The sequence below is a fragment of the Protopterus annectens genome, chromosome 6.part0 (assembly GCF_019279795.1).
Source record: "Protopterus annectens isolate FY-2018-M chromosome 6.part0, PAN1.0, whole genome shotgun sequence".
NCBI lineage: Eukaryota > Metazoa > Chordata > Ceratodontiformes > Protopteridae > Protopterus > Protopterus annectens.
The window spans coordinates 1,395,484,438-1,395,500,205 of NC_056737.1; the positions used below are offsets into that span (position 1 = coordinate 1,395,484,438).

A 15,768-nucleotide genomic window follows, 5' to 3' on the forward strand; every position below is an offset into this window, starting at 1 on the left:
TTCTTAATCCTTTGGGATTCCTTACTTCACATACCCATGCCTACTGCCCCTTTTTGTTTGCTGCTTTTGTTGTACATCACTGCCCAGTACTCATTTCTTCTTAAGCTACCTCACTCTATACCCAGCACTCATTTTTTCTTAATCTAACCTCATTTCCTCTTTATCCTACTCATCATCTTCTTTCAGCTGTTCCCATTAAGGGTCGCCACAGCAGATCACCTGTTTCCATTTCTTCCTGTCTTCTGCATCTTGCTCTGTCACACCAACCACCTGCATGTCCTCTCTCACCACATCCATAAACCTTATCTTAGGCCTTCCTCTTTTCCTGTTACCTGGTAGCTTTATCCTTAGCATCTTTTTCCCAATATACTCAGCATCCCTCCTCAGCACATGTCCAAACCAATGTAATCGTGCCTCTCTGGCTTTGTCTCCAAACCTTCCAACCTGGGCTGACCCTCTAATATACTTTTTCCTAATCCTGTCCACCCTCGTCACACCCAGTACAAATCTTAACATCTTTAACTCTGCCACATCCAGCTCAAACATCTGCCTTTTTGTCAATGCCACTGTCTCCAACCCATATAACATAGCTGGTCTTACTACCCTCTTGTAGACCTTCCCTTTCACTCTTACAGGTACTCATCTGTCACAAATCACTCCTGACACTATTCTCCATCCACTCCATCCTGCCTGTACTCTCTTCTTCACCTCTCTTCCACACTCACCGTTACTCTGAACTACTGACCCCAAGTATTTAACCTCATCCACCTTCGTCACATATACTCCTTGCATCCTCACCATTCATCTATCCTTCCTCTCATTCACACACATATATTCTGTCTTACTCCTGCTGACCTTCATTCCTCTTCTCTCTAGAGCATATCTCCATCTCTCAAGGGCCTTCTCCACCTGTTCCCTACTCTTACTACAGATCACAATGTCATCTGCAAACATCATAATCCATGGGGGCTCCTGCCTGATCTCGTCTGTCAACCTGCCCATCACCATTGCAAATAAGAAAGGGCTCAGAGCTGATCCTTGATGTAACCCCACCTCCACCTTAAACGCATCCATCACTCCCACCGCAGACCTCACCGCTGTCACACTACCCTCGTACATATCCTGTAGCACTCTTACATACTTCTCTGCCACTCCTGACTTCCTCATACAATACCACAACTCCTCTCTAAGCACCCTGTCATATGCTTTCTCTAAGTGTACAAAAACACAATGCAACTCCTTCTGACATTCTCTGTACTTCTTCATCAACACTCTCAGAGCAAACATCGCATCTGTAGTGCTCTTTCCCAGCAAGAAACCATACTGCTGATCATTAATCATCACGTCCCTTCTTAACCTTGCTTCCACTACTCTTTCCCATAACTTCATGCTGTGACTGATCAATTTAATCCCTCTGTAGTTACTACAGCTCTGCACATCACCCTTATTCTTAAAAATCGGTACCAAAACACTTTTTCTCTATTCCTCAGGAATCCTCTCACTTTCCAAGACTTCATTAAACAATCTGGTTAAAAACTCCACTGCAATTTCATCTAAACACCCCCATGCTTCCAGAGATATGTCATCTGGGCCAACAGCCTTTCTATTCTTCATTCTCTTCATAGCTATCCTTACTTCATCCTTGCTAATCCATTGTACTTCATGATTCACTATCCCTACATCATCCAACCTTCTCTCCCTCTCATTCTCTTCATTCATCAACCCCTCAAAGTACTCTTTCCATCTCCTCAACACACTCTCCTCGCTTGTGAGTATGTTTCCCTCATTATCCTTTATCACCTTTACCTGCTACACATCTTTCCTAGCTCGGTCCCTCTATCTAGCCAATCGGTACGGTGAAATATCCACTTGCCCCTTCTGACTGCTACCCTCACTCATTCCTCTTTATCCTACTGATAGTGAAACATCCACTTGCCCTTTGTCCTTTCAGCTCCATTACATTATATTACAGTGCAATGGAAGAAGGTAACAGTCAACCCAATTAGTTGTCCCCTTAAGTATATTTAACATGTAGCCTCTCTCCTTTCCATTCTTAGTAATTGCTAATTATTAGACCTCTTAGCTTTTTGCTTCCCATTGTTTATGTTCTATTCAAGTGACAAGCTGTTCATGCCTAATTAATGTATTTATTTTTTTTACCTTATTAACTGTCTATGTTGTTTAAATGCATTCCTTTGCTATCCTTGTAAATGTGTATTGAATGTTCATGTTAATATACTTCAAGTTGTCATTACTGCAGTTTAATTAAAAAACAAATCTCATTCTACAAAATATGTATTTTTACATTGATTATCTTATTGTTAATAGATATATTATTTTATGTGCATCTGGAAATTTTTTTCTCTCTAAGTCCACTTTTCAAATGTGACTCACTAAGTAAAGTCTAACTTAAGATGAAACAGGTGTATATTGATACTGGTAGGTGGTAATGTGGTAATCTTTATTTACTCTGTAGTTCCCTTCATTTCTAGGGCCTTGCAAGCCATGAGGATGCAACTGTCATTTTCTTAAAATTAGAGTACATTCTGACTTGTAAAGGACTATCATCTCTCTTACCATTTTTCATAGTTTTCCTATTTTGTATTGTTTAGGAAATATCATGGTGTCCTAACCTAACTGTTTAGGACTGCCACTATATAGCAGAGGATACTTCTCATTCACATAAAACAAAGTTCATCCCTATACATATACAAGTACAGTTTGGATTTATGGATGGGAAACAGAAAATGTATCCGTGGAATTCCCCAGTACTATTAATGGGCATAGACAGCTCTTAAATGCTTCATGCCATGCATGGGTTCCCTCAAATTATCTATGGCATGATCTCAGTTATTCTCATTAGGCATAATATATAATAAAATGCACGCACTACACACGTTTCTTCACCTCCTGTAAGATTTCTACTCATATCCCCCATACCCCCCCCCTCTCTTATTTCTCCTACTATAAATCTAAAATTGTAAATTGACCTTTTAAACCTAACTGTATATGCCGGCTTGTCCTGTATTAATATATAATGACTCTGTATTGTACTGGCTGCAGATTTTCATTAGTATAGCTGCCTTTCAGTTATTGTAAGTCCATACTGTAAATTTAAGCTTTAGATTTTTCTATATTGTATAAAATTGCCTATTTTATAACTGGAGCTTTTCTCCTTCGGCCTCCACTACAAATGGGCTAATACAGCCCATATGGACTACTCCAGTCAGCAAAAGCAATTAATAAATAAATAAATAATAAATATAAAGACATTCTATTTTGTCCCCTCTGCTATGATTTTTAAAGGTCAGTGTTATATTGGAGATGTTTTTTTACAATGTGCATACCCTCTGCATCCACATGCCAGGAATTTTGGACTCTCCAATATTGTTCTCACTCCACAATGACTGGACTTTGTCCAGGAGGCTGCAATATCGTCTCATTGACTAGACAGCAAGACATGAGCACTGCAATTGCACTTGTATATGAATCAATGAAGAGAACAACGAGAAATTGTTGTACAGGTGTGATACATGATCAGGTGATCCAAGCAAGTGACTCGTAGTCATTGAAATGAGACTTAATGGGTCAGGTATCATTTACAAATGAAGTGTTTAGAACATTATGTGGAATCTAAGCTGTGCAAAGTCAGTTAATTAACAGATGCTTCTGCAGTTGTTGCAGAAATTAATTCTATCCTTCCTGCACAGATCTGAGGGGTTCATGTGTATTGCTGAGATCTCAACCTCGCAAGTGAGCTCAGAGTGCCCAAGAATCAGCCAGTGTGGCAAGGGCCTTTCTACTAATCTTATGGCACTGTATGCTTGACCCTTTATGTATGTACACAAGTGACACATTACACCAAGCAGAACACAGCATCTGCAGGGAAATAGTTATAAGAGGAAAGTGAATGTTTCCTGTCAACCAGTTTGCTCCACAGTCTGCATGTCATCGGTGGAAGCTCACAGGCATCTTATAATGATGGGTAAACTTAGAGAAAAGCAAGAAGGGGAGTGCCGGGGGGGGGGACTTGACCTCATTTCAAGAAGTCCAGGGAGGCTTGCTCCTTAAATGATGACCTCCAAGGTTTTAGATGATTGGGGTTGAATAATAATGTGTCAGTTAAATGAAATATAAAGTAATTACTCATAATAAACCCGGCCAATGTTGGCTATGTAGGGATAAATGTTTGCATGTCCCTCATGGGCAAGCTATTGTCTTGTAAAAATCATATATGCATACAGAGCTGACTGGCAGGCAAGGACAGAATATGACATTAAGAGACACTGTAATACTTATTTGTGTGGGCATCATGTATATGCAAACTGTGAAACATCCCTAATGTTATGATAGCTTAGCAATACAGTACCATACAGGATGGTTGTGAGGGTGGCCTAATGGTTAAGGTGTTTGCCTTACAAACACAAAGTGCAGGGTTTGAGTCTCACAAGGGATAATTGGCTAGGCATAAAATGGCTCGCAAGGGCAGATGTTCGTCGTCTCCCATTGCTGCAGTCCTGACAAATGGGTACTCCGCTGCCCACCATCGGCCCGAATACCAAAGGGCTAGAACCGGTGTCGGTCACGGGCGCCTGAGACTGACGTAAGTACTTGTCAGTACAAATGCGCATGACCGACGCCATAACCTCAGTCTTTCTTGCCACATGGTCCTCAGCAGAAGCAGTTTTTGCAAGTGCCGTTCGGCGTTCTGGAACTGTCGGTTTTCGAGTTTCAGACCGGATACCAAGTTGGCTAAGTACCCTGTTGGGAACATTTTTTGTCTTTTTCTTGCCTCAGTATTGCCGGATGTCAGAAAAAGTTAATAACTGTATTTCTTGTGGGAAACAGATTCCTCATAGGGAATACCATTCACTCTGCATTCCTTGTTTAGGGCCTGAGCACGACGTTGTTGGGTGTCGCTTTTGTGCTACTTTTAACAAGCGTACTATTAAACGTCGGTTGGACTGTGCTAGGCTGGTGTTTGGTAAACGTTGTAATTATAACATGCCGTCGGATTCTCCGACGACTGGTTCTTCTAAGAAGCGCAAAGATAAGTCTTTGCGGTCCAAACAGGATGAGGCGTCCACTCCGGACGTCGGTTCTGTGGAACCACTGACTGCTTCAGTGGCTCCTTCTGACGGTTTACCAGTGTGTCTAGGGGAGCCTTTGTTACTGCAGGAAGTGGCTTCTCCTGTGTTAGGCCAGGCTGAGGGTGCTTCTTTGTTGTCAGTGGCTTCCTCCCCTCATAGGGTAGTTAGACCTCCTCCTTCTCAAGGCAAAGGCCATTCTAAATCTAAGTCTATCCCCGCTGGTGCTGATCCCCAGGGTCCAGCTCCTAGGAAGCACATGTTAAAGATGGCTGAAGATTTGATTACTTTAATTAGGGGTTCTATGCCCCCCCTGTGAAGAGGCCCAGGATAGACACAGAGTTGGAGGGTCTGGTTCAGTCTTCCAATGAGTCAGATTCCTCTGTGGAAGAGCTTCAGGATTTCCCTCCCTATTCTGATTCGGAGGCTGAGGACGCTACTCCTCTCGTCCCCTCCAGAAGATTTTTTCTCTGAAACTTTGCATTCCATGAGGGAACATTTCCAGTGGGATGGCCAGGATTATTCTGATTCTCGTAAAAGGCTGAGAGAATTCTTGTTTTTACCTCAGCACAGGCCTTTGGCTATTCCCCCTGTACTGGATGTTGTTCAGGATGTATTTTCTGAGGCTGCCCTTAACCCAGATTCTCTGCCCCCTGCCCCAGTTAAACCACATAGATACTACAGGGTTCCGGAAGCTCACAAGTACTTGTATAAGAGTCCTAGGGCTGATCCAGAAACTATTTCTCAAGGCCCCAAAGGTGTTAAGGCTTCTGTGGTTGAGAATCCGGTTCCTCTGGACAAGGATGCTAGGGTCCTGGATAGGTGGGGTAAAAAACTGTATACCTCTTCTACTTTGGCTATGAGAACTTTAAATTGTCAATTTCATATGCTCAGGTATCAGAATTATTTGCTAAGTCAATTGAAATGTAAAGTGGATGCTTTGTCTGAAGGTGTTGACTGTAAGGAGCTTCAGGATTTAGTGCATGCTTCAGACCAGGTTGGTAAGCATTCTTTGCAGTGTGGTTTTGATGCTTTACAAGCTTCTTCCAGGGTGGCTGCTACTAGTTCTGTTGTTCGCAGACATGCCTGGCTTAGAGATCAGTCCTTGTCAGAGCATGTTAAGGCTCGCATTATGGATGCTCCTTTGCAATCTGATGTTCTTTTTGGCCCTCCAGTGGAATCAGTTTTGAAAAAAATGGAGGAAAAAGCTAAGTCTATGCAGACGGTAAAGGACTTCTTACAGGTTCAGCCCCCTAAGTTCAGTAGGAATTGGCCTGCTAGGGGATGGTCTTTTCCCTCTTCGGATTTTCATTCTAGGGGCAGGTCGAGGCATGGTAGAGGTAGGGCTTCCTCTCAGGGCCCTGTTACTTCTAGGCCTTTGAATTCTTTTACCCCTTCTGCTGGGGTGGGCAGGGGTCAGTCCTTTCGGAAGCAGTCCCAATGACCTGTGTCTTCAGCTGCCGGACTCTGCTTTGCTGGCAGCTCCTCTAGGAGGAAAACTGGGACTTTTCAAAGGGAATTGGCATTTGGTTACCCAGGACAAATGGGTATTGGACATTATAACTCGAGGCTACAAGTTTTATTTTCACACATTCCCTCCTTTCAAAGGTATGCCGGATGTGCCTCATCAGCAAAGACTGGAAGCGCAGGCACAGATTTTTTCTCTGCTCCGGTTGGGAGCAATACAGGCAGTTCCTTCTGTGGACAGAGGCACGGGGTTTTATTCCCGTCTTTTCTTAGTGCCAAAGAAGGGAAATACTTGGAGGCCCATTCTGGATTTATCCATTCTAAACACCATTCTGGAAATTCCGAAATTCAGGATGTTGACACTGCAGCAGCTGTTGCCTATGCTAGGCAGAGATCACTGGATGGTGACTTTGGATCTCAAGGAGGCCTATCTTCACATTCCTATCAGGCCCAGTTGCAGGAAATTCCTGAGGTTTCGGACTGGGAATTTGCATTATCAGTTCTCTGCATTGCCCTTTGGCTTATCTACTGCGCCCAGGGTATTCACAAAAGTCCTGGCTCCAGTAATAGCTTTTCTCCAGCTAAGGGGAATTCAAATTTATCCTTATCTGGACGATTGTTTGATACTGGCTCAGGGCAAGCACGAACTTCTTCGACATCTGCAGTATGTGATGACAGTTTTCAGATGCCTAGGGTATTCTGTGAACGAAATAAAGTCCAGTCTAGTACCCTCACAGGAGATGTGTTTTCTGGGTGTGAGACTGAATACAGCTACTCAGATGGCATCTCTTACCCCGGACAAACAAAGAAATCTTCACCTATACTTCCAACAGCTATCCGTAATGTCCAGGCTGACTGCAAGGACAGTCCTTTAAGCCTTGGGGTTCATGGCATCTTGCATTCTAGTACTTCCCAATGCCAAACTGCATATGAGGAAGCTACAGTGGTATCTCAAAAGCGTTTGGACTCAACACAGCCACGACTTAGATACTGTCATTCGGATTCTACCTTGCATTCAGAAAGAATTTGTGTGGTGGGCTCAGGAATGTCACCTAAACAAGGGACTCTCTGTGACCCAACCGGAGGCAAGTCAGATATTAACGACAGACGCCTCGGAGTCAGCCTGGGGAGCTCATTTCAAAGGAAAATGGATTCAAGACCTTTGGCCCCCGGAGCTGCTTCACTTGCATATCAACATGAAGGAGATGCTGGCAGTTCAATTTGCATTGAAAGCATTCAAGGATCTACTTCGACCAGGACCGGTGTTGATTCGAACAGACAACACAACTGTCATGTGGTACATCAACAAGCAGGGGGGAACTCATTCTTACCCTCTTTGCAGACAAGCAATGCTGTTATGGGAAACTGCTTTGGATCTGCACATCACTCTTCGAGCACAGTTTCTGCCAGGAGCACAAAATTCGTTAGCAGATGTTCTGAGCAGACAGATGGTGGATCCTCACGAATGGAAGTTGGACCCTCAGGTATTTCGTCAGTTGACCATGGCTTGGGGAACTCCAGACATAGATCTGTTCGCTTCTCCTCTGAATTCCCAACTACCTCTGTTTTGCACAAGGCTGTTTCATCCGGAAGCCTGGAAAATAGATGCACTATCCTTCAGTTGGAGCAACCTTCACGTGTATGCCTTTCCTCCTCTGCCTCTTCTTCCAAAGGTCCTGTTGAAAGTCAGGAGGGACAAACCTTGCATGATCCTTATAGCGCCAGATTGGCCTCGTCAACATTGGTACCCTCTGCTGAGGAGCCTAATTCACGGGACACCTTGGCCATTACCACGGATTCCTCACTTATTGTCTCAAGAAAACAATCATTTTCTCAATGTCAGGGTGCAATCCCTACACCTGACAGCCTGGCACATTCGGTTTTAGAGGATGAGGGCCTTCAGCTCCCTCAACAAGTTTTGGATGTCCTTTTGGAGGCCAGGCGTCCTAGTACTCGAAAGGTTTATGCTGATAAATGGAAGAGATTTTTTCTTTGGAGTTCAGCTAAAGGCCTTGATGTCACGTTGCCTAATTTGAGTTGTACTTTGCAATATTTGACTATGTTACTGGACAAGGGTTTGTCCTTCTCTTCTATAAAAGTGCATGCTGCAGCTATTTCTGCTCACTATGATGGTGATCCTCCTTTATTTTCACATCCTTTGCTTAAACAGTTTCTTAGAGGAGCTAAGAATATAAGACCCCCACGAAGGGCTCCTACTCCTGCCTGGGATCTTAATTTTGTTTTGGAAAAGCTGACTCTGCCTCCTTTTGAACCTGCAGCTATGGCTGAATTGAAGTTGTTGTCCTGGAAGTCTGCTTTTTTATTGGCTGTTACTTCTGCTAGAAGGGTGTCTGAATTACAGGCTCTCATGGCAGTGGAACCTTTTCTGATTTTTCACCAGGACAGAGTTTCCTTGCGTACTAATCCTACTTTTCTGCCTAAGGTAGTTTCTAATGTGGCATTATACCACTCTATACATTTGCCTACTTTTTATGCTAACCCCCAAAATGAAGGGGAAAGAGTTTTGCATTCTTTGGATGTGCATAGGCAGTTACGGTATTATTTGTTCAGAACCAATGAGTTCCGGAGATCTCAACAGTTATTTGTTTCGTTTGCTGTGGCTTCAAGTGGGAAAGCTGTCTCGAAACAAACTATTTCCACGTGGATCGGCCATTGTATTGCTTTTTGTTACTCTCATCATGGTAAGGAGGTTCCAGTTGGGATCAGGCCTCATTCTACTAGGGCTACGGCCACCTCTACTGCTTTTTTGAGAGGGGTAGCTACTAAAGACATTCTAGAGGCAGCTACTTGGAGTTCTGTACATACCTTTACAAAGCATTATCATTTGCCTCTTTATTCTAGGTCTAGGGCTGGGTTTGCCACTGCAGTCTTACAGGGCATGTATGCAGCTCCTCCTGCTATTTAGTTGGCCAGCCCCCCTTTTTCCATTGCTCTGGGATTCTACCCATTTGTCAGGACTGCAGCAATGGGAGACGACGAACATAGTACAGTTTTGTACCTACCATAAATGTAGATGTTCGAGGATCTCCATTGCTGCAGTCCTATTTTCCCTCCCTCCTTCCCCCATTTTTCTTTTTAGATTGGGGTTTTTTGGGTGGTGTTTTCTTTTTTGCATTCTGACGTCTGAGGCAAGAAAGACTGAGGTTATGGCGTCGGTCATGCGCATTTGTACTGACAAGTACTTACGTCAGTCTCAGGCGCCCGTGACCGACACCGGTTCTAGCCCTTTGGTATTCGGGACGATGGTGGGCAGCGGAGTACCCATTTGTCAGGACTGCAGCAATGGAGATCCTCGAACATCTACATTTATGGTAGGTACAAAACTGTACTTTAGCTTAGTACTAACCTATGAACCTATGTTTGGCTGTGAATAATGAGACATACTTTTCTGCTATTATACAATGCTATAGTATATTTATTTGTTTTGCCTTTACTTTTAAGTATTTATTACATTGTCTTTGTTGTATTTTGTCATTTAGAGTAATTTTTCCATTCCCAAAAAACAGACTTATTTTTACTCCTGTTTTACTTTAGTACTCCCTTTTTATCCATTTTATTGATTTTATTTCTTTGCAGAAAATATAAACTATCCACTTGAAGTGGACCAGCAACATGAGACATAGTCGATAGTTATACTTGTGTGCAATGCTAGGCATAAGTTGACACATTGCGTTAATGGAAAATGTACGTCCAGTTATTTGTTCCTAGTACAGATAGATTGCTAGTGTCACTGACACATCTTGAGTTAAAAATAAAATAACAAAAAGCACATGCATTTATATACTTGTAATGTACATCTTATAAATTCAAGCTGGCAACTAAGAAAAGGATTAAAATGTTTTACCTCAGTTTTATCTCAGAATTTCAAATGATGCCACAGTGTTTCTATTATTGGATAGTGACTCAATGACAACTTACAAAAGAAACACTGCATCCCCAGTCCAGCTGTTCTGTTTAAGTACTGCTCCACATAATGATTTTCTCACATTGAACTGTGAGAATTAGAGCTGCAAGCAACATAACTAAAGTCCTTTAACTGAGTCGCACACAGTAAATAAGGAAGATCCATGTACCTAACACAATAATAAAATGCTTATTAGACAACGGTATTATTTTTAAATGGGTTTACCTTTTTTTAGTGGTGCTATTAAAGGATCAAACAAAATGTATATGTTTAAATTACTCATGACCCTAACTTAGCACTTCTGAAGATCAAAATTACCTCAAACAAATCTATTACTTTAGACATCCCCGTCAATGTCCCTCAGGGAATATGGAAATTATCTAAACCCACTGAGGGGGTTAAATAACCAACCAAATTCCTTCTTCCTAGGCAATTTCAATTACCCAAGCATTAATTGGCATACTTACTCATCTAAAAGTAGAGATACTCAGCATTTCCTAGGACTTGTTAAAATCTATGCACTAGAGGAAATTGTAAAACTACCCATCAGAGACTTTACTTTCCTTGACTGGTCCTCGTCAACCTAGCTGCACTGGTTAAATCTGACCAAAAATCAGTCGTCATCTTTTTCAGGCCTAGTAATACCACCCTACCACCAAATGAAACCATTGTTATGGATTTTTGCATGGCAAACCTACTTCAGATTGTAGAAGACCTGTACAAAATTCCCAGTAATCCTCTTGCTAAGTGACCCAACACAGAGGTCTGTTCCCTTTACCTCTGACTTCTACGAGCACCTAAATAGCTGCACAAAATGTCAGTATCCAGTGTCCCTGAATATAATGGTAAAACTGCAAGTTATTCCTTGTTACAAATAACTTAAACAATAATATAATAATAATAACTTAAACAATTATGATGTTATGATGTTTAAATGCTTATATGTTTACTTTGCTATGGACTGCTGGTCATAACACCCCCGGACTGAGTTTAAAAATACTCTACTCTGGTCAAGAAATATAAACTTACCTACATAACTAATTAATTAAATCTCAGGAATAATCCTCTCTAGTTGAACTTCTGTAATAATAAAATTCTGTATAACAAAAGAAAGAACATAATGAAAAGTTTTAAGAAATCCTCAGCCCCTTATCTTAGAACCAAACTGAAACATGGTTGCAAGAAACGTAACAGCACTATTAGAAAATGTAAAATGGAATATTAGAATACAAGGTTATGATCACTATAGATATGAAAGGAAACTACACATCTTTCTTCAGTTATGTCAGGAAATTAAGGAATAATCCTTAACAAGGCACTGTGTTCACCCCACTAATACAGCAAATTCATATTCTAAAGGTATAGCCAATGTATAAATCCAACCTCACAAAACTACTCATTCATTCGCCTTCTATGATCAAATGACCAAAAGCAACTTACTATCAGTAGACCAAATAAACCAGCAGGACATTCCATTTACTCCTACTTTCTCATTAAAGCCTGGAATTCCCTCCCTACTACCACAAGAACAACCATCAATTGTCAGTCTTTCAAACTCTGTCTAAAAGACCACTTAGAAAGGTATGGTTCTGCTCCTGTTCTATACCAATATAACCATCTAACATCCTTCTTAAAGGTGACATTTTCTTTTGACCCATTATCCATGAAAACATTCATATCAAATATCTCTTAGTATCTCTATAATCCCTTTATTGTCTTCAGATTTCCCCTAACTCTCCTTAAACTGTAATGTATCCACATAAAAAACTCACCCCTGTGCTTTGTACCTCGATGAAAAGTCTATATCACAACCTCCATCTGTTTCTAATACATATTTAATCAAATTATCTAGCATAGTCTTATTGGATTCAGTATAACTCTCTTCTCACAATACTTGGGTATCACATCTATCTTCACTAGTATATCTGAAACTAAACATCCACTTAACAATCTTAGACTCTCGTGTCAACCTATTTCATTCTATCACATCTACCATGTTGCCTCTCAGTTATGTAAATATTTGAATCTATGTAGCCAGTTTATCTGTACTTTTGTAAATATTTGACTCTATGTATTAGTGCTTCAAATGTAATTTTGTATTTACTGTTACAAATGTAAATTATCTATGTATTGCAACATGAAGTGTGATCTATACCTGGAACTTTTCTTCCCAGGCCTCTGATGAAAATGGGTACAAAACCCAGACGGACTATCCTGCTAAATAAAAGTCAAAACAAATAAAATAAAATAAATAAATATTAGCTTACAAATTTAGATCTTTTTCCAGTCTATCAATATTGCTGTCTCCAGTTTCTTAACATTTATTATCTCATTAAATCACTTCAGAAATACACTTAAAATCCTAGTCAAGGCTGAAAATAAGATTTCCATGAGACTAAACATTTTCATCAGTGCCACATGTGCACTACCAAGCATCTTCTTAAACTGTTCAAACTCAGCCTTAAGGCTGATACCTGTAGAACATCCACCATAACTCCCCTACACAGAGATTGTTCTTCTACAGGCCTAGGTAAGTATAGGCCCATTAGCCTCACCAGTCTTGGATGAAAAGCCATTGAATGTATCATAGCAGAAGTCATTTTGGTAGATAGAGACAAATTAACTGACCTAGATTTCAGCCATTCTGTTTTTCTGTAGGGTGGTTCCTGTCTCCTGAACCAAGTAAGCTTTTTTTAAAGAGTACAGAGGTTGTAGACAGTGGTCATTGACTGCACAATGTTGATTTCAACCTGGCTAAGGGTTTTGACACCATCCTCGATGCTGGTATTACTGAAACATTAGACAAACTTGATTTAATTCCCTCCATTGCCCATTGGATTTCATACTGGCTATCCAACATATCCTAGACTGAGAAGGTTGCTGGTATCCTCTCTGAATATATGATTGTCACTAGTGTGGTACCACAGAGTTCAGTGCTGGGCCTTTTTCTGTCATGCATTTATTTTTGCAGACATCAAGCCAATATCTCAAAAGTGGGTCTGTATTATATTAGTGAAAATCCTTTTAAGCGAATGCGAAAAGACCGACACATATTGAGCGAACCCCGATTATGCCGAACATACTAAACCGCAAAATTCAAAAAGTCAAAGTGTCATTGTTGGCCCATCTGCGGTACAGCTCCGTAAGGTAAGTGTGCGATAGTTATGGAACTTAGGGTTAGAGTGCGGGTTAAGGTAAGTGCATAGATAGGTAATGTATGTCAGGTTTAGCGTAGGGTTAGAATTAGGGTTTTGTTAAATGTATGTGTGTGGATTATTTGTTTCCTTTTGGTATATCGCTGTAGGGTAAGTGTGCGATAGTTACGGACCTTAGGGTTAGGGTGCAGGTTAAGGTAAGTGCATAGATAGTAATGTCTGTAAGGTTTAGTGTAGGGTTAGACGTAGGGTTTTGGTGCTTTACTTTAGGGTTAGAAGTAGGATTTTGGTTAGTGTATGTATGTGGTTTATTTATTTTGTTTGGGTAGGCAGTATGTTGGGGTCAACCTTTTGTATTTCGTGGTTTGGCACGTTCGGCATATTCATGGTTCGCGCAATATATGTCAGTGTTTTTGTATTCGCTTAAAGGGATTTTCACTATTATAATATAGACCCCTCAAAAGTATGGATGACCAAGTTTGCCGATGACTCCAAACTAAGCACTGTTATTTACTCATTTGGTGATATAAAACATCTCCAACAAGGTCTAAAATATGTACATGCCTAGTGCAGGAAAATGGTCTAAAGCTAAATGAACAAAAGTACAGCCCAGGAACATTCAGCAGAAAAACTGCTCCCACTTCATATGCAGTTCAGAAAGATAAGGTTATACAAGACCTGTATGTGCTCAAATCTCTTTCATTCAGTCATGTTTTCATTGTAGTCAGCCAATCCTTCCATCAGACCCAGTTCATTTTCAAGGGATTACCTTCAAGATCGAATGAAGTCACCCGACCACTGTACTCTTCCCTTATAAGATCCATTATCAAATACAATGCTCCTTTGGTTATTAATAAATCCAAGTATGTACCTCGCCTGGAAAAACCCCAAAGGTTTCTAACCAAGAAAATTTAGGGAATTAAATTGTTCAACTATCCTGACAGATCAGCACAACTATCCATATAATCAGTAGCCTACAGACTGCCCTTTGGTGATCTGAATCTCACTTTTTCAGCCATGAAAGATCCACTATAATCTGATACCCAGTTTATTTCTAAATACAGTGGTTCTACAAATAGCTATAATAGGGACCTAAATCTTGACCAACAAATAAGACTCACTGCAGAAGTAGGTTCCTCTCTGCCTATGGAATAATGTACCACTATAAGTCAAGAAAAGTATTGATTTGACTATCTTTGAAGCTAGTTTTGATGACTGGATGTGTAGATGCTAATTTATATAAGGGGTCTCATGTACAGCCCTGCACTGTTTGGGAAGTGAACACTATTAAGTGCTTCAAAAGGGGGGTAAAACATTTGAATGTGTCTTCTTAAAGATATATATGGCTAGGCATCTTATGGTCCCCATGATAACTTGCCTAGTATGTTCTTATGTTTCTATTTCTTTTTCATTTATTTTCAGTTACAGTAGGTTCTGTGGGTGACTTGTGATGCACTATACATGAGTAAGCTATTGCATGTGACAACATTTACACAGTACATCTATAATATCAGCCACTTTTGACATGCCACTATTTTAAGTAATTACTACTTTGTAACAGAGAATAAGTATATACTGATTTCAGGCATTACAAAATTTGCCTATTAAGTATTATACATAATTTCTGAAACTAGTCTGACATTTGGGGAAAGGGTAACCTGACTGGCTAAACAAAGTATTTTTATTAGTGGTAAAATGCAGTTTCCTCTAATCATGCTGTATTTACCAAGCAGCATTACCTGATCACACATGCTTCTATTAAGGTGCCAGCAGCACTTTTATGAAATTATATATATATATATATATATATATATATATATATATATGTACATACATACATACATAAAAAGCAAATAACTCCATTTGCACACACACACACACACACACACACACACACACACACACACACACACACTTACAATAACTTAATGTCACACCTCAGCGGCATGAACTAAAAATGCTTTGTGCCTTGCATGACAGTGAGCACGCACAAGAACATGTACTTGCTCACTGTGTACTAATGATTTCTGTATTTCCTGGTTTGTGCAAAGGCATTCAAAAGAGGGCCACTGTAAACTGGAGTTGATGGAAAAGGTAAAAAAGAAAGTATTTTTAAAATAACTCAAATGTAGGA

The 15,768-nt window shown here is 40.6% G+C and overlaps 1 protein-coding gene across 1 annotated transcript in view; it reads right to left on the reverse strand.

Annotated features, from left to right (window-relative positions):
- TMEM163 (transmembrane protein 163) overlaps positions 1-15,768 on the reverse strand; it is a 1,566,064-nt gene that overhangs the window by 469,551 nt on the left and 1,080,745 nt on the right. The window lies entirely within an intron of this gene.